A 17,929-nucleotide genomic window follows, 5' to 3' on the forward strand; every position below is an offset into this window, starting at 1 on the left:
AGTGACTTCTAACATTACTCCTAATAATTAGGAAGGAGGCTTTTTTTCTTTTTTTCTTTTTTCTTTTTTTCTTTTCTTTTATTTATTTTTTTTATTAATTTGTATCATTAGTATTCACGTTTGTGGAAATTTTTGTAATCTATAAGTCTTAGTGTCATTAGCTTTCAATGTCTTCTCCCTATAGATAGGCAAGATGCTAGGCATAAATTCCAATACGTTCTCAGTTTTGTCTTTGTTGGTTCCCCAATTTATCTAACGGAAAATTGTATATAAGCAAAATTTCATTTAATCCTCTTGATATATATATATATATTTCAAGGGAAAATAAGGGGAGCCATTATGCTTGTCTCTCGCAGCTAGCAAGAATCACTTTTTCTTTAGGACTTTGCTTGCGTCGGAGACCAAAGAATTCTTTTTTTCTTTTCTACTTTACCCGATAGGGGAACAAGGCTTGGCACAACCACGAATCCCGCCTGTTTGATGCGTTTTGTTTTTAACACTTTTTTTCTTTTTTCTTTTTTTTTTTTTTAAAAAAAAATTATGTTTGAAGCAGACCAAATGTTTTTTTACACCCAACTCAATTTCTTTTGATGAATTCCATGAATAATAATAAAATATGGAGAGAAAAGCAGAAGTAAAAGAGATGAAAATAAAATAAAATTATGGATGGTTCAGTGTTAAACACTTATGTTCACTTATAGGCCAATATTGTGATCTCGTTAACTTTCTTTGTTTACGATACATATCGAGGTTCCTATTTATATGGTAGTGAGTAAGTATAGGTATGCATGGTAAATCCAAAAAAAAATTATTACAATCAATCTTTAAATAGAAAATATTTCGATATTAACCTAATATGAAATATATGAAAAAGATATTATAATTTTCTTATATTCTAACATCTTTCAACTAAACTCATTTTTTTAACTCAACTCAAAAAAAAAAAAAAAAAAAAAAAAGTAAAAAGGGACCCAAGGGTGGCTGAACCACCCCTAACACCTTGGGGTAGTGGTTGAACCACCCTCGAAACTAATAGGGATGGCTCAGCAACCCTGGAGAGTTTTTTAGATCCGAGGTGGCTTGACAACGGCTAAGGGTGGCTCGGCCACCACCTATAAGTTTTAAGGGTAGCTGAACCACCTCCTCGACAGTGGTTTTCGAATCAACCCTAATTTTTTCTTTTTCTTTTTTTTTTTTGTCAATTTTAAGTTTTTATTTTTTTTTTCTCATTTTTATTTTTACTTTTCTCAATTATATTCAATTTAATTCACATTTCTAAACATATAATTCCAATTTTATTTTTTATTTTCTAAATTATCCAAACATAATTTTAATATATTTTTTTTCATATTCACAATTTCAAAAACAATACAAAAAAAATACACAAAAATCGAATACTCAAACGACTTTCCTTCAGTTCTTAAGCTTAACTCACATTCCGAGGCAAAAGAAAATAAATAGAGAATATAACGGGAGAATAAAGGGGAGCCAGGATTCTTGCCTCTCGGAGCTAGCAAGAACCTCTTTTTCTTTAGGAGTTTGCTTGCGTCGGAGACATTAATTCTCTTGATTTTTTTGCTTTAACTTTTACCTCATCAAGCTATCGTTCTCTCTTTGCAAAAACTTGCTGGTGAAATAGTACTAGAGCAAGCCTCACTATTGTTGGTGAATATTGTTCAGTGTGAATATTGGATTCAGAAGCGTCTAAGCAATCTGATTCACGAAGCCTCAAAGCCTCAAAGCCTCGAAGCAATCTGATTCTTTTAGTTTTTTAATTTTTAATTATTTTTTATAAAAAAATGACATATGGAAGGGGTATTATGATCATATTTCACCAAAAAATGGCATTTTCAAAGGTTTTGACAGGTTGGGGGGTCAATTCAAGCCTTGATAGTTCGGGAGGCTATCTGAGAAATGAATGGTAGTTTGGGGGGCTAAAATGTATTTTTTTTAAAAAAAAATCTAAATCTTGGTTTGCACTGCCACGTCTCTACATTGTAGAATAAAAATGTAGTATAAAGCATAGAGAAATAATTCTTCTACATATTTTATACACTTCTCCTACACCTCATCACTACCACCATCATTACATAGTCGCCATGGCATTAACACCACCATCATCTCCTATCATCATCCATTAGCTCCAACATCATAATTCACTACTATGACACCATATCATCACCATCACCGGGTTATTACCACCACCACCACCATTTGCTCCCATAATTATTACTACTATTACTATTTACTATCTTAATTTTTTAATATGCTCATCAGAGAATTGGTATTTTAATACTAAACTTTCTGATATTTAATTAAATTTGCACCTTGCTAGAAAAACACTATCTCCCTATAATAAATAAAGGGTTAAATATACTTTAGCTTCTTTGACTAACATTTCTTTGTTAAAAAGTCTCACAAACTGACAACTGTAACACTTAAATACATCAAACTACTAATTTGTCGCAGATAACCCACTCTGTTAAAGGTTGCTGTCTGTTTGGGTGGAAAAGTTGTCACATGTCACACATGTGACAACTTTTCTGTCATTATTCATATAATATCCCCCATTTCTTTAAAAACAAAATAATAAAAAGAATTAAAGAAACGAATTAAAAGAAAAATAATGAAATATTAAAAAATTATTTAAAAAAAAAAAGAAGGAACCTTATTTTGGGTGGCCGAACCCCTATAATCTCTCAGACCCTTAGTCACCCCCTATTTTCACTTTTTTTAAGGCTTTCTTTATTGATTAAAAATATAAGTAAATTTAGTTTTTTCAACGGTCAAAATGAGGATAATTTTGAAAGAATTTGGTTCAAATATGATTTGTCCTTCCACTCTAAGTATCAACCCTAATAGAGTGGCTTAATTCTAACAAAATGATAGTTTGATGTATCTAAGTGTCACATATGCAGTTCATGAGGGTAAATAAAAAATGATAGTTAGTTAAAGGGGGGCAAGTATACTTATCCCATAAATAAAGGTAGGCTTGCGTCAAAATAATCAAGCGGAACGATTTGAACACAAATTTCCTAAAAGCTAGTTTGTAGGAAACTCATACAACGAGCCTCTAAAAGTGACATGCGTCATTTAAGCTATTAAAAACGCATGTAAGAAGCACATACAATTAAAACAACATATGCTTTTCACATGCAAAAGAGACATGTCAATATTAGAAATTGGTTTGTATCAAATCAGATTGTATGAAATTTTTGTCCAAATGATTTTGCTAGTTGAAAGTTAGCTTGCTTTGTGCACTCTAGTATGGTCATGGGAGATGATAACTACCAAAAAGAGAAAGTGTCTATCGTAAAGGTTTTTGAGTGGTTTTGTTTTTTAAAGTAAGAAGTGATTGACGTAATATAAGTACAAAGAATTTTTGAAATTTTTGTATGAAAAAGTAAAACGTTTTGTAGAGTTTTTCTTTTCTTCGTAGTAATAAAAAATAATTGATGTAATATAAAAAATTAAAAAAAAAAATGAAATGTTTTGACATTGACTTTTTAAGTGAAAATTGAGGCCAAGGGAAGGAGTTTGCTAAACAGCCCTGTCTCACCTCACTCAATCCTCTAAAGTACTTTGCTTTATGCTGTGGAATTGAAAATAATGTATACTGCTTCCTCGAAAAGTAACAACAACAATAAGAAGAAGAAATTGGTTTTTGTCACATGGCTACATAAGTGGATGACGTGGCAAATAATGGATTCTCAGTCACGTGAGATTTATTAGATAGTTTTAACTGAATGGGCTGAATCTCGCTGTCAAGGCTAGTGGGCTGTTCACGGCACCCAGTGGGTTATTCTATAAATAGTTCAATCTAGCTTGTAATTGGTATCCAGAAAATATCCAGTGAATTGTATTGTCAAAGATAACAACTAGCTTAGCAATTAGCTCAAGATTCTAGTCTGTAATGGCGTCTCTAGCTTAGCATCTAGTTCTAGTTACTGTAATGGTGTAACCGAGATATTCCAGTATAAATGCAAGCAGATTCTCTCGTCCAATTTTATCAAGTCATCCGCATTTCTTACATAATCAGTCTCAAACCCCTAAATCAGTAACCGGTGTGTTACAGTTTTTTTTATTTGTTTTTTTTTTTTTTTTTTTTTTTTTTTACCCGTTGGTTTCACAAGGTGGAATCCACTCTGCAGGAGAGGGTGATATGAACACAATCATCATAGCGTTTAGAACCCAAAATCTAGGTTGTTAGTGAAAAATAAAAAATTAAGAAAAAATACTCAACTCTCTTACTGGTCCTAAAATCACCATGATATAGTTTAAAACATGATAATATTGAATATTCATGGTACGACTTGGTTTGTAGTGATGGAAATCCTCTTTTGAGGAGAGAGTTTACAAAACGCAAGAGATAGATCTAGGTTGTTAAAAGTGCAGGATTTTTCGGGTCCAAGGACGAGATTGGTTTCAAACAACATAATTCAGGAGAGTCAATTTTTAAGGTTATAATTTTGCCTATATTAATTCGATTAAATAGTACCACCTTTTCTCTAGCATGTTTTTAATTTGATGTATGTGATTTTGTAAATCCACTACGTTACTATCCCTTAATATGAGAAAGGAGTTTATTAATTTACTCAAAAAAAAAAAAGAAAAAGAAAAGGAGTTTAGTATATATTTGTAGGAAATTTTTTACCCATTTATTTTGTATTATAAGAGATATGCAAATCCGATATTCCATTTGTGAGACCACATATGGGTTGAACAGAGTTAGTGACTAATTTATAAAAGAGATGTGTAAGAAAATGACACTAATCACATTTGATATCGATATAGTTTAAGCATACTTGTAATAATAAACTTAATTGAATAGTTTTAATTTAAATACTTCGTAGTATGTACTACTACAATCTTTTCATGGGATCCAATAATTGTTGGTTGAGTAATCTTTAAAGGGAAACATTGATGCAAAAATGAAGCAGTTACTTACAGGTTTAGACGACGCGCGGACTGTCTTCCCAAACCGAAGCTCGTGAGTTCCACTTTGCAATCTGGTTTTTAATAGGCAAACTTCAATATTTAAAGAAATGGTGAGATATATCTATATCCACGGCGCCAGTGCCGCGCCTTGGTGGACGCAACACATGCCACCGACTACAACAACAACTAAAATTTCTATTTTAACAAGACTTGGTCGTGACCAAGCTGGCACCACGGCACGTTGTAGCAATTGAAAGTCTTGTTAAGAGCAGACTTGAGCGAACCACGGCATGCACGTTGTAGCAAATTTTTACTTTGTCATTATTAAAAGCAACTTGCTCACATGCAGCTATTCAATAGACTAAAGTAGATTAAATGTGCTTAATTTCTCTCTAATTCTTTATATATTCTTCGAACGCCCTGCCTTGGTGGAAGCAATACTAGACGCCACCTACGACAGCTACTAAAACTTATACTTTAGCGAAGACTTTGAGCGGAATTAAGACACATCGTCGCAAATTAGGAGTCTTTTTCCCATTGGGGAAGAAGGTCAAGTAAGAGTCAAGATGCCTGTACTTATTAATTGGATTTATCTTTTAGCAAATTTATTAATGAGTTTTGGAATTTTTTCAAATTGCTTCTAAATAAAACAGTCATCTCTCACGGCCTGGATAGTTCGGTTACAGTTTGGTAAGCGGTCGGTAGACAAGTCAAGTGTGAGAGTTATCTCTCACGACCTAGATAGTTTGATGTGAGAGGTTATCTCTTACGGCTAGTTTAAATAAATTTTTCTACGATATTTGGTTACCTTTATCTTAGATTTAGTCTACTTGAAGCAGATCTGCTCTTTAACTATTTTTGTACATGGGTTAATAGAAAATGAAAGTTATATAGATAACAATTTATTGTAAAAAATAATTGTATGTATCTATAACTTTATAACCTTATAGCATGTGATTATGATTTTGCAAAATTTTATGCTTTGTGATATAAGAGTTTTATGCTCGTGATCTTTAATTAATAAAATACTCAGATCTTTCGTTCAAAAAAAAAAATCTTTTATAGCTTTTACAATTATTTTTTAAAGTTTAAAAATTCTCAATTTAGTGTATTAAATTTACAAAATTTATAGTCTCACCTCCATTAGAATTTTGTATTAAATCCTAGCAAATAGGTGAAAAATTCCTAAACTACCCATTTATTTTCCCCAATTTTTTATTAAAGAAAAAAAAAGAGTATAATTATAATTTAAGAGTAATTTAGTAACAATCATTTTACCCTTTAAGGGTTTAATAAATTGGAAATTTTATAAATTCCAAGGCATAATTAAATAGGAAGTAAAAATTATTAGATAAAGCATTTCAATTATTATCTTCATGCTCGGCTAAAGATCATGACAAGCTCGTAAAGAAAAAACAACATTAAGCAGGATATGTTGGACTTGTTTGGCAAAGACCTATACAGAACAGAATAGTGGGTTATTAATTTTAGAATTAATAAAAAGTGATGATAAGATATAAAATTTAAAAAAATGTATAAAAAAGTGAAAAAAAATTTTAATTGTAGTGAATAAAAAATTATTGATATGATATAAAAAATGAAAAAAATGATAATATTTTGATGTTAATTGATATTAAAAAATATGAAAAAGTAAAAAAATAATTATATGAAAAATACCCAAACTATTCGGTATTGTTCCGTCCCTCGACAAACAACCCCGTTATTCAGATCTTGCATATGACCGCTAGATATCCGGCTGTTTCTCTGTCTCCATCTCACTCACTGCCAGGAGAAATGATGGAGGGACCTTTAACTCCCCCTCCTTCCTTTTGAGTAAACAATACAATTTTATTGCAAATCATTTCTCACTGCCAGATTCGATGCAAACAAATAAATGCAAAGGCAAAAGATGAGGTAACTACTTACAGTGCTAGACGCCGTAGACGGGCTATCAGCTTCCAAAACCGCGGCTCCTACAGCTCATCCGTACGTGTAGACGAACTTGAAGAAACGACTGTGTAATTGTGAGCGCTCTAAACCTCACAGGTGTAGACGAACTTAAAGAAACGAATGGGTAAGAGCTCAGAAATAAGAGAAGTACTACTTCGTCAATATTCAGCGCAAGTTGCTGTTCCTACTCCAATCATCATTTTCTCTTTCTTCCATTATTCTTTTTCTCTTTTTGCTCTTCATCATTGCACGTCTGTCCTTTTCCTCTTTCCCTTCACTGGTCGGTTTCTTTTTGTCCTTTGATGGTGAAAACTGTCGTGTGTTGAGTTTTTGAAATTATATTTAAATTTTTATTATGTTTACGAATTTTGACTTTTTTAAAAAAATTGAATAAAATATAATTTTTTTATTTAATTTTTTAAAAAAAATGTTTGAATAAAATACTATTTATTTTTTTAAAAAAATAGAATCAAAATCATATTTTGTTTTTAAAATTCATTTACCAAACACACATTAACATTTCAGCGAGATGTGTATTTGTATATATATATATATTTTTTTTAAAGATTGTTCTCTTCAATTTTTTTTTTAGTAGTTAGAAGTCATTCATATGATACAAAGTAAAGACAATTTGTATGAAAAAAAGAAAAAAAAATTTGTATTGTAGTGAATTTTTTATTTAAATAATAATAATAAAAAAATATTTATATAATATAAAAAGTTAAAAAAGTTAAAATTTTTTAAGATGATATTTTTTGAAAAAAGTGAAAATAAATGAGCAGAATGAGATATACAGATAATCGATTAGAGCATTCACAATATCTTTTTTCTAATTTTCCTTAAATTTAGGGAATAAAACTATTTTTTACTTTTCTATGTAAGTTCACTTCACCATAGCTTTCATTATTTGTTCATATATCAATTAAATATTCTTTATTTACAAATATAAGTTCATACCTACCCTTTTATTTTTTACAAAATTTCAACACAATCCCTAATAAAAGGCAAAGAGATGAGAAATTTTTTGTATTAAAATAATGAACAAGAAAGCTCTTTTGGGAATTACACATTTGATAGAAATGTAGCATTCTGAATGTTTAAGAAATTGATAAAGTATATGTTGTTAGTGGTTTTTTGTATATTTTTTCTTTTTACATTTTTCTTATATGTATAAAAAAAAATAGGCTATTAAAAAGTTGTTGGGAATGCTTTAATAAAGATAACTTTACAAAAATTAACATGTGAGATACAACAAGTTTAGTAAATATGTCAGCATTTTCATCTTTGCTCCAAATAAACCAAACCAGCAAAGTTTTGAAGCCACTTTTATTTTACAAACCGGTTCAAACACGTGGCGAGTCTTTTACAAATTAATGGGTTTTTTTTTTTTTTTCTATTCAAATATGGGAAAAGGAGGAAATTTTGTTTGTATATATGACTCTGTAACCTTATACCATGTAGTTATGATTTTGCATAGCTTTATACTTTGTAATGTAAGAGTTTTATGCTCGTGATCTTTAATTAACGAAATATTCAGATATTTCGTTAAAAAAAAAAAAAAAAAAATCTTTTATAGCTTTTACAATTATTTTTTAAAGTTTAAAAATTCTCAATTTAATGAATTAAATTTACAAAATTTACGGTCTCACCTACATTAGAATTTTGTATTAAATCCTAGCAAATAGTTGAAAATTTTCTAAACTATTCATTTATTTTCCCCAATTTTTTATTTTTAAAAAAATAGTATAATTGTAATTTAAAAGTAATTTGGTAATAGTCATTTACCCTTTAAACGTTTAATAAATTGTAAATTTTGTAAATTCCAAGGCATAATTAATAAGAATTAGTAGATAAAGCATTTCAATTATTATCTTCGTGCTCAGTTAAAGATCATGACAACCTCGTAAAGAAAAAAACAACAATAAGAAGGATATATATGTTATTCAGATATCCTGTTTCTTCGTCTCAAACTCACTCACTGCCAGATTCGATGCAAACAAATAAATGCAAACGCAAAACATGAGATAACTACTTACAGTGCTAGACGGGCTATCGTCTTCCAAAGCCACGGCTCCTAAAGCTCACCGGTGTAGACCAACTTGAAGAAACGACTGGGTAAGAAGCTCGTCTAAATGAAGGTGTTAGGGATAAAATCAACCCTAGAGACACGTGGATCCAATGACATCTCGGAGTTATGTCTCGGCTACTTGTTCCGCATGGTTCTATCCAGTAAAGGGAAGGACGTTTAGGTCCGAAGACATCTCGGAGATATGACGATGTCTCGGTCTTAAAATTCCAGGTTACGGTGTGTAAAATATCCCGAGATCTCCCAGCCAAGAGGGAGTGAACGTATCTCGGATATTTGTGCCTCGGAGTAATAACACCTCGGTATGATATCGAGTCGGTGCGGTATCTTCTCGGGGTTATATCCATTGGATGAGTCAACATCTCAGAGTATAAACATCTCGGACTTACACAACCCTGTTATGGTGCGGATATATCCCGAGATCTCCAGGTAAAAGCAGAAACGTCTCGGATATCATCACCTCGGAGGTCAGCTGAAATGTGCTACAATCTCTTAGGAAGGTGCCATGCGCCACACCCGTCTCAGAATTCGATAAGGATAGAATCCCAGGAGATCAGGGATAAACTACAGATCCATGATTTATGGGATAAGATGATTATTGACATGGAATCGAATTTAAAGAAGTACAAACGCAATCAACTGCGGATTCAACACTCCTATTCAAATTTCCAGAAGATATGATGAAAATTCAAACCGGGCTAGGACTCCTCAAACTCCTAATCCAACTCAATGTCAAGAAGGTCCGGCCTATAAATAAAGATCGTCACACCAGGTATAAGATACGAATTCTCTAAGCTCTTGAGATTAAGATTAAGGATTCTATACAGAAAACCTTTTAGACTGACTTAGGCATCGGAGTGGGCGTGGTCGGCACCCCCGACGAGTTGTTTGTTCCTTTTTGCAGGGTTGAAGTGTTCGGTAAAAAGTCTGGCAGCGAATCCTTAGGCGACACGTCACCATACCGGAAACTGTACCAACAGTTTGGCGCCGTCTGTGGGAAACAATTATTTGTTCTTACGAAAAACAAATCCGCAATGGTGACGACGAGACGTTCCAAATCGATCTTAAACGAAGTGCCGCCATCCAGCCGAGACGATGCTCGTGGAGAAGCAGAATCTGCGGATCCAGAGGCTCGAATAACCCAACTGAGTCAACAGTTAGCCCAGGCGCAGAAGAATGTGGAGGATTTGTTGGCTCAGAACGCTGTGCTCCTAGCCGCACGAACTCCGCCGCCCGATCATGATGTAGCCGATGGGACAAACCACGAAGGTTCAGGAGAGAGAAACGGGCGGAACGAGAATCATGACGGGCAGAACGAGAACCATGAAGAGAGAGCCGGGCGGAACGAGAATCGTGGAGAGCCCATCAATCCGGTTCCACCCACGGAGGCAGAAAGGAGGTTGCAGAAGATGGTCCAGGATCTGGGCGCGAAATATGATATGCTGTCAAAGACGATTGACCAGAAGCGTGATGGGAAGGAGTCCCTTGTTGACAACCTCTTCCAGCACAAGGAATCCATATTCACCGAAGAAGTGTCCAACTGCGACTTACCCGGAAGATTCAAGGTACCTGACATTCCTGTCTTCTCTGGCAGCGAAGATCCAGTGGAGCATCTGGACAATTTCAGGTCCCATGTCTCCCTGCACAAGACACCAGATGCTGTGGCATGCCGAGCTTTTCCTCTCACCCTGTCAGGAAAAGCCCGAGACTGGCTCAGGAATCTCGCACCAAGGTCGATTGATTGCTTCGACACCCTTGGACGAAAATTCCTGGCCCAGTTCGTATCCGGGAGAGCTAGAAGGAAACCCCGAGGGTACTTACTCTCTGTGCAGCAGGGACCAAATGAGTCTCTAAAAGACTATCTGTGGAGGTTCAACCAGGAGAAGCTGAACACAGAGAGTGCACCAGACGACTTCATTTACGGTGCAATCTTTCAAGGCTTGAAAAAAGATGGACCTCTGATGGCGGAATTGGCGTTGAAACCGCCGAAAGATCTTCAAACCTTTATGGTGAAGATGGACAGGTACATCAACCAGGAAGAAACGCTCCGAGCTCTCCTCAGTAATTCCCAGCAACAACAGCAGCCGTCCACTGAGAAGCCTAAGAAAAAGAAGAATCCTGAGCCAGTACAGGATGCTGGTCCCGCAGAATATAAGAAGGTGAAGAAAAATTTCGGAGATTATAAGTGGACACCGTTGAACACCTCCATCACCGAGGTGCTCATGGAACTCAAGAAAGATCCGAATTACCAGAAACCGAGACCCATTCAAGGAAATCCCCCTCCATATTTGGCTCACAAGTACTGCGCCTTCCACGATTCACACGGTCATCTGACCGAGCAGTGTGTTTCATTAAGGCAGTTGATCGAGAAATTCATTGAGAATGGGAAGCTAGTCCGATTCCTCGCCAATGAGAGGAATCGACAGGAGCGAGATCACTATCCGAGGCCTAGGAGGGAAGAAGATCGGGATAATAGAAGAAACTATCAACCGAGACAAGATGAAAGAAGAGAAAGAAGCCGAGAGCCAGCACCTCGGCCTCGGAGGGATGAAAGAAGGGAGAGAAGTAGAAGCAGGCCTCGGGGGGCACAGCAGGGCAATATCCCTATCATCCACACCATCTCGGGAGGATTCGGAGGAGGAGACGAGTCCAACTCAGCTCGGAAAGCATACGCCAGGCAGCTCGATGATTTCGAAGTTTACTCGGTCCAGAGGCCCCCAAAATCTCGGAAGTATAACCCTCTGGTTATAGGGTTTTCTGATGATGATTATGCTGGAGTCTCGCTTCCGCACACAGACGCCCTCGTGGTCACCTTGACCATAGCAAACTATCAGACCCGGCGGATCCTCATTGACACTGGGAGCTCGGCTGATATTCTGTTTAAATCAGCTTTCGATCACATGGGTGTTCCATTGGAAAAGTTGGTTCCGGTCTCGTGCCAGCTACAGGGTTTTGCCGGAGAGAAGGTGTTGCCTCTCGGTTCTATCGATTTACCTGTGACAGCCGGGACTTATCCAAGGCAAAAAGTCATTGTGGTAAAATTCCTAATAGTTGATAAGGTCTCGGCCTACAATGCAATTATAGGACGTACGGCTCTCAACGATTTCAAAGCGGTGACTTCAACACCACATCTCAGCATGAAGTTTCCAACAGAAGAAGGAGTTGGAGAGGTAAAAGGAGACCAGAAGGAGGCTAGGAGATGCTACAATCTGTCCTTGAAAGATACCCCGAGGCAGCACGGTCGGGGGGAGAGAACTAAGGAGGATGGAAAATAGCAATCACCGTTGGGGGAGCCTGTGGAAGCCTTGGAGGAGTTCGAGATAGGCGACTCGGGAAACAAAATTCATATAGGCTCACAACTCCCTCAACCCCGGAAGGAAGATCTGGTGGCGTTCTTGAGGCGCAACAAAGATGTATTTGCCTGGAGCCATGAAGACATGCCGGGGATTGATCCCTCGGTTATAGTCCATAAGCTGAATGTGGACCCAAATTATCGCCCTGTGAAGCAGAGAAGAAGAGCTTTTGCCGCCGAACGAAACACGGCAGTTGCTGAAGAAGTAGAGAAGTTGCTGAAAGCTGGATTCATCCGAGAGGTAGATTATCCCGAATGGCTGGCCAATGTAGTGCTGGTAAAGAAGTCCAACGGGAAGTGGAGGATGTGTGTAGACTTCACCGACCTGAATAAAGCATGTCCGAAGGATAGCTTTCCCCTGCCTCGGATTGATTTATTGGTGGATTCGACGGCCGGGCATGAGCTCTTGAGCTTCATGGATGCCTTCTCGGGGTACAATCAGATCTGCATGGAAGAAACAGACCAGGAGAAAACTGCTTTCATCACAGACCGAGGACTTTATTGCTATAAGATGATGCCCTTCGGATTGAAGAATGCTGGAGCCACATATCAACGACTGGTGAACCGGATGTTTCAAAGTCAAATTGGCCGAAACGTTGAGGCATACGTAGATGACATACTGGTTAAGAGTGTTCGGGCAAACAAACACATAGAAGACCTCCGAGAAACTTTTCGGACTCTAAGAAAATACAACATGAAGCTCAACCCTGCAAAGTGCGCTTTCGGAGTTTCTTCAGGCAAGTTCCTGGGGTTTATGGTATCACAAAGGGGCATTGAAGCTAATCCAGAGAAGGTCAGAGCTGTCCTCGAGATGGAGGCCCCGAGAACAACAAAACAACTTCAACGACTGACAGGGAGAATTGCGGCCTTGAACCGTTTCATATCACGGTCGACAGATAAGTGCCTTCCCTTCTTTAAAATTTTACGAAAAGCATTTATATGGAGTGAGGATTGTGAAGAAGCTTTCGAAAAATTGAAGGAATATCTGGCCAATCCACCACTGTTGAGCTGCCCAACCGAAGGGGAGATTCTTTATCTCTATCTGGCAGTCTCTCCCTCAGCAGTAAGCTCGGTGCTAGTCCGAGAAGATTCAGGGGTTCAGAAACCGGTCTACTTTACAAGCAAAGCACTTCATGGTGCGGAGGGGAGATACCCTCGGATCGAGAAGTTGGCGTTCGCTTTAATCATTTCAGCTAGAAGATTGAGGCCATACTTTCAAGCTCACGCTATCCGAGTTTTAACCGAGTATCCAATGAAGAAGGTGTTGCAAAAGCCTGACCTCTCGGGAAGGTTAGTCAACTGGGCGGTGGAGCTCGGACAGTTTGATATCGAGTTTCATCCTCGGACGGCTATCAAAGGACAGGCTTTAGCAGATTTCCTGGTAGAATTCTGTAACATTCCTGAAGCAGAAGAACTTCCTAAGGAGTCAACCTGGGTTGTGTTTGTAGATGGCTCCTCTACACAGAGCAGAAGCGGAGTAGGAGTCCTCCTCAGGAATCCCGAAGGGCAAGAATTCGGTTTTGCTGTGAAACTGGACTTCGTTACAACAAACAATGAAGCTGAGTACGAAGCGGTGATAGCAGGTTTGGCATTATCCCGAGAGATGGGGGCAACCAATGTCGAAATCCGGAGTGACTCTCAGGTGGTCGTAGGCCAAGTCCAAGGGCAATTCGAAGCACAAGAAGATAGAATGGCCAGGTATTTGGAAGAAGTACGGAGATTCCAGTCCTATTTTGAAAGGTTTGTCATCACAAAAATACCTCGGGAGGAAAACATTCGAGCTGATGAATTCTCAAAGATCGCGTCGGGAACAGAGGAAGAGATGGAAGCGTCAAGAAGGCAAATTATTGTTCTGACCGAGCCTTCGATAGCCCCGAGGACCAAGGTTATGGAAGTAGACTCAGCACCGGAGGAGCCAGAGTGGGCTAGGGACATTATCCAGTTCCTTAGACATGGGTTGTTGCCCGAAGATAAGGTTGCAGCTCGGAGGGTGAAGATACAAGCAGCACGGTTTTGCCTCCTCGGGGATACACTGTACAAAAGGGGATATTCCGAACCCCTTCTCAAATGCCTCTCCAAGGCCGAATCGAATTATGTCCTCAGGGAAATTCATGAAGGAGTGTGCGGAGACCACTCAGGAGGAAGGATGCTGGCGCAAAAAACCATCCGAGCAGGTTACTATTGGCCCACGATCAAAAAAGACTCAGCTCTTCTTGTCAAAGCCTGTGATAAATGCCAGAGATTCGCAAGAATCATGAAAGCAAGTCCCGAGAAGCTCATCCCCCTCACTTCTCCATGGCCATTTGCAAAATGGGGGGTGGATATAGTTGGTCCGATGCCGGTAGGAAAAGGTGGACGGAAGTTCTTGATTGTAGCTGTAGACTACTTTACTAAATGGGCGGAAGCAGAAGCATTAGCAGCTATAACTACTGCGAATGCCATAACCTTCCTCTGGAAGTCAGTGGTGTGCCGGTTCGGGATTCCCCATGCTTTCGTCACAGATAATGGGAAGCAGTTTGACTGTGAACCGTTTCGGAAGTGGTGTTCGGAGCTCCGTATCCGAAACCATTATGCTTCGGTACAATACCCGAAGGCAAATGGTCAAGTAGAGGCGACAAACAAGACCTTGGTAAAGATCCTGAAGAAAAAGCTTGATAAAAAGAAAGGAGCATGGGTTGATTACGTTCCAGAGGTGCTGTGGTCGTACCGAACCACCAGAAGAACTCCAACGGGCGAGACACCATTCTCACTTACATACGGAACCGAGGCTGTGATTCCTGTGGAAGTAGGATCTCCAAGCTTCCGGGTGGCTCACTACAATCCAGGACTCAACGACGAGAATGCTAAGGTACACCTGGACCTGTTGCAAGAGAAAAGAGACGACGCTCATGTCACATGGGCGGCATATCAGAATCGAACGGCTCGGTACTTTAACAAACAGGTGGTGCCCAGAAAGTTCCAAATCGGAGATTGGGTACTCAGGAAGGTGAGCTTGATGACGAAAGATCCAACGGAAGGCAAAATGGGACCCGGATGGGAAGGCCCCTACAAGGTAATAGGATGCCATCAGAAGGGAGCTTATCGCTTGATGACCGAGACCGGAAAGATACTTCCAAGATCATGGAATGCCGAGCACCTGAAAAAATATTTTATGTAGTTCATTGTTCTCTTTTTTCAGTTTTTTACAAACAATTTCATATTCAATAAAGAATGTCTATTCCCAGTATCTACTGACAATCGCAGAAATCCAAGAATCAATCCGATTTACATACTTAAGAAAAGTCTCTTGGTCATTCAACACCAAGAGCAGGAAAAGTCTCTCGGTCATTCAGTACCGAGAGCAGGAAAAGCCTCTCGGTTTGTCCAAAACCGAGAGCAAGAAAAGTCTCTCGGTCACTCAGTACCGAGAGCAGGAAAAGCCTCTCGGTTTGTCCAAAACCAAGAGCAGGAAAAGTCTCTCGGTCACTCAGTACCGAGAGCAGGAAAAGCCTCTCGGTTTGTCCAAAACCGAGAGCAAGAAAAGTCTCTCGGTCACTCAGTACCGAGAGCAGGAAAAGCCTCTCGGTTTGTCCAAAACCGAGAGCAGGAAAAGTCTCTCGGTCACTCAGTACCGAGAGCAGGAAAAGCCTCTCGGTTTGTCCAAAACCGAGAGCAAGAAAAGTCTCTCGGTCACTCAGTACCGAGAGCAGGAAAAGCCTCTCGGTTTGTCCAAAACCGAGAGCAAGAAAAGTCTCTCGGTCACTCAGTACCGAGAGCAGGAAAAGCCTCTCGGTTTGTCCAAAACCGAGAGCAAGAAAAGTCTCTCGGTCACTCAGTACCGAGAGCAGGAAAAACCTCTCGGTTTGTCCAAAACCGAGAGCAAGAAAAGTCTCTTGGTCATTCAACACCAAGAGCAGGAAAAGTCTCTCGGTCACTCAGCACCGAGAGCAGGAAAAGCCTCTCGGTTTGTCCAAAACCGAGAGCAAGAAAAGTCTCTTGGTCATTCAACACCAAGAGCAGGAAAAGTCTCTCGGTCACTCAGTACCGAGAGCAGGAAAAGTCTCTCGGTCACTCAGCACCGAGAGCAGGAAAAGCCTCTCGGTTTGTCCAAAACCGAGAGCAAGAAAAGTCTCTTGGTCATTCAACACCAAGAGCAGGAAAAGTCTCTCGGTCACTCAGTACCGAGAGCAGGACAAGTCTCTCGGTTTGTTCGACACCAAGAACAGGAAAAGTCTCTCGGTCTTTCCAAAACCGAGAGCAAGAAAAACCTAAAGGATTGCAGGTTTTCGGAAGGACAAGAGCATCCAGGAAAGAATCTGCCCACGTCCTTTCCTTAGACAACCCGAAGTGGTCATGAAAAGAACACTAAGACAAGAAAACCTCTCGGTTAGAGGTCTCCAAATGTTGAAAGATTGAAGCCTTCAAAGATAAAGAAATTAAAAGAAAGGTAAAACTCAACAATCTAACTACCCACCTCAAACGACTTAGCCTGCGGTCGCAGACTAAGATTGTGGAGGGTAACTCATTAAGGTAAGCAGGAAAGTCTGTCAAACACCGAGAGCAGAAAAGGTTTTTCGGTTTATCCGACACCGAAAACAGAAAAGAAAATGCCTAAGCAGAAGGTAGAAATTTCATTCAAAAGATATCATATTCTAAGTTTTATACAAAGAAAAATGTACAGGTAAAGAAAAGAGAAGATAAAAATTCAAGAAAACAGCTTCTAGCTAGCAGGATCGTCAAGAGGGTCTTCTTCGGGAACTGGCGCGTCAAGACCCCAATTCGGAACGTCGGGCATGAAGTCCTTACCAAACTCCTCCATCTCGTCAATGGCTTCTTCTGGAAAACCCACCAACGTCGGATCAACCGTCTCGGGATCAAATTTATATTGAGGATTTGTCACCAAAGTTCGAAAATTTTCGAAACCCCAATGACAACCCCGACCCCAACTCTGATCCCGAAGATAAGGCGCATAGCTCAACTGCTTCTGATAACGTTTAAGCTTTGCCCGATCGGCGTCATATCTAGCCCTGAGACGAATCAAGAGACTCTCCGAGTGATCCTGCGCCTTGAGAGCTTTATCCCTCTCGGCTGTAAGTCTTTCAACCTCATCTTTGAGTTTGTCCTTTTCAGCCTCGGCACTCAACGCATTCTTGCACGCCTCGGAGCATTCATTCTGCACAGCCGACAAACGAATAGACAATTGGTCCGCACGATCCAGCTCGGAAGAAAGACTTTCAATAGAGCGAGCGTATCGACCGTTGGCCTCCGCCACTTCGTTACTCAAACGAGCGTTAGCAGAACGCATCTCGGATATAATTGATTCCCGGGACGCGAGTTCCTCGTCCTTGGACTGAAGAAGAGACTTCAGCGCCGCAACTTCATCCTCTAAACCCGAGATGCGGGCTTGAACTTCGGGGGAAGGAGTGGGCGGAGGCGCAGGACAATTTTCGCACTTCCGCCAGAGGGCAGTCATCTTCACAAGAAGCTGTCAAGAAAAAAGTAAGCAAAGTCAGAATCGGGATGCAAACAGAATAAAAAGTCCTAGCTCCAGAAACTTACCTGATAATGAGAGATGAGAATGCCTTGGGCGATCTTCTCGGGAGAAGACGCCCCTGCATTCCCCA

General features: G+C 39.1%; 1 protein-coding gene across 4 annotated transcripts in view; it reads right to left on the minus strand.

Moving 5' to 3' along the window:
* The window catches only part of LOC133879675 (uncharacterized), a 96,712-nt gene extending 87,681 nt beyond the window's left edge, over positions 1-9,031 (minus strand). For 2 of the 4 annotated variants that reach the window (XM_062318353.1, XM_062318352.1), the window contains exons 1-2: positions 8,925-9,031; positions 4,949-5,009 (exon numbers count right to left, since the gene is read on the minus strand). The gene's annotated coding sequence lies outside the window, so the exon portion shown is untranslated. Of the gene's footprint in view, positions 1-4,948; positions 5,010-6,864; positions 7,155-8,924 lie in introns of those variants that run through there. The other 2 variants (XM_062318351.1, XM_062318350.1) reach the window with 1 other exon arrangement.
* Positions 9,032-17,929: the final 8,898 nt, after the last annotated feature.

Source organism: Alnus glutinosa, chromosome 10 (assembly GCF_958979055.1).
Source record: "Alnus glutinosa chromosome 10, dhAlnGlut1.1, whole genome shotgun sequence".
NCBI classification, from domain to species: Eukaryota; Viridiplantae; Streptophyta; class Magnoliopsida; order Fagales; family Betulaceae; genus Alnus; species Alnus glutinosa.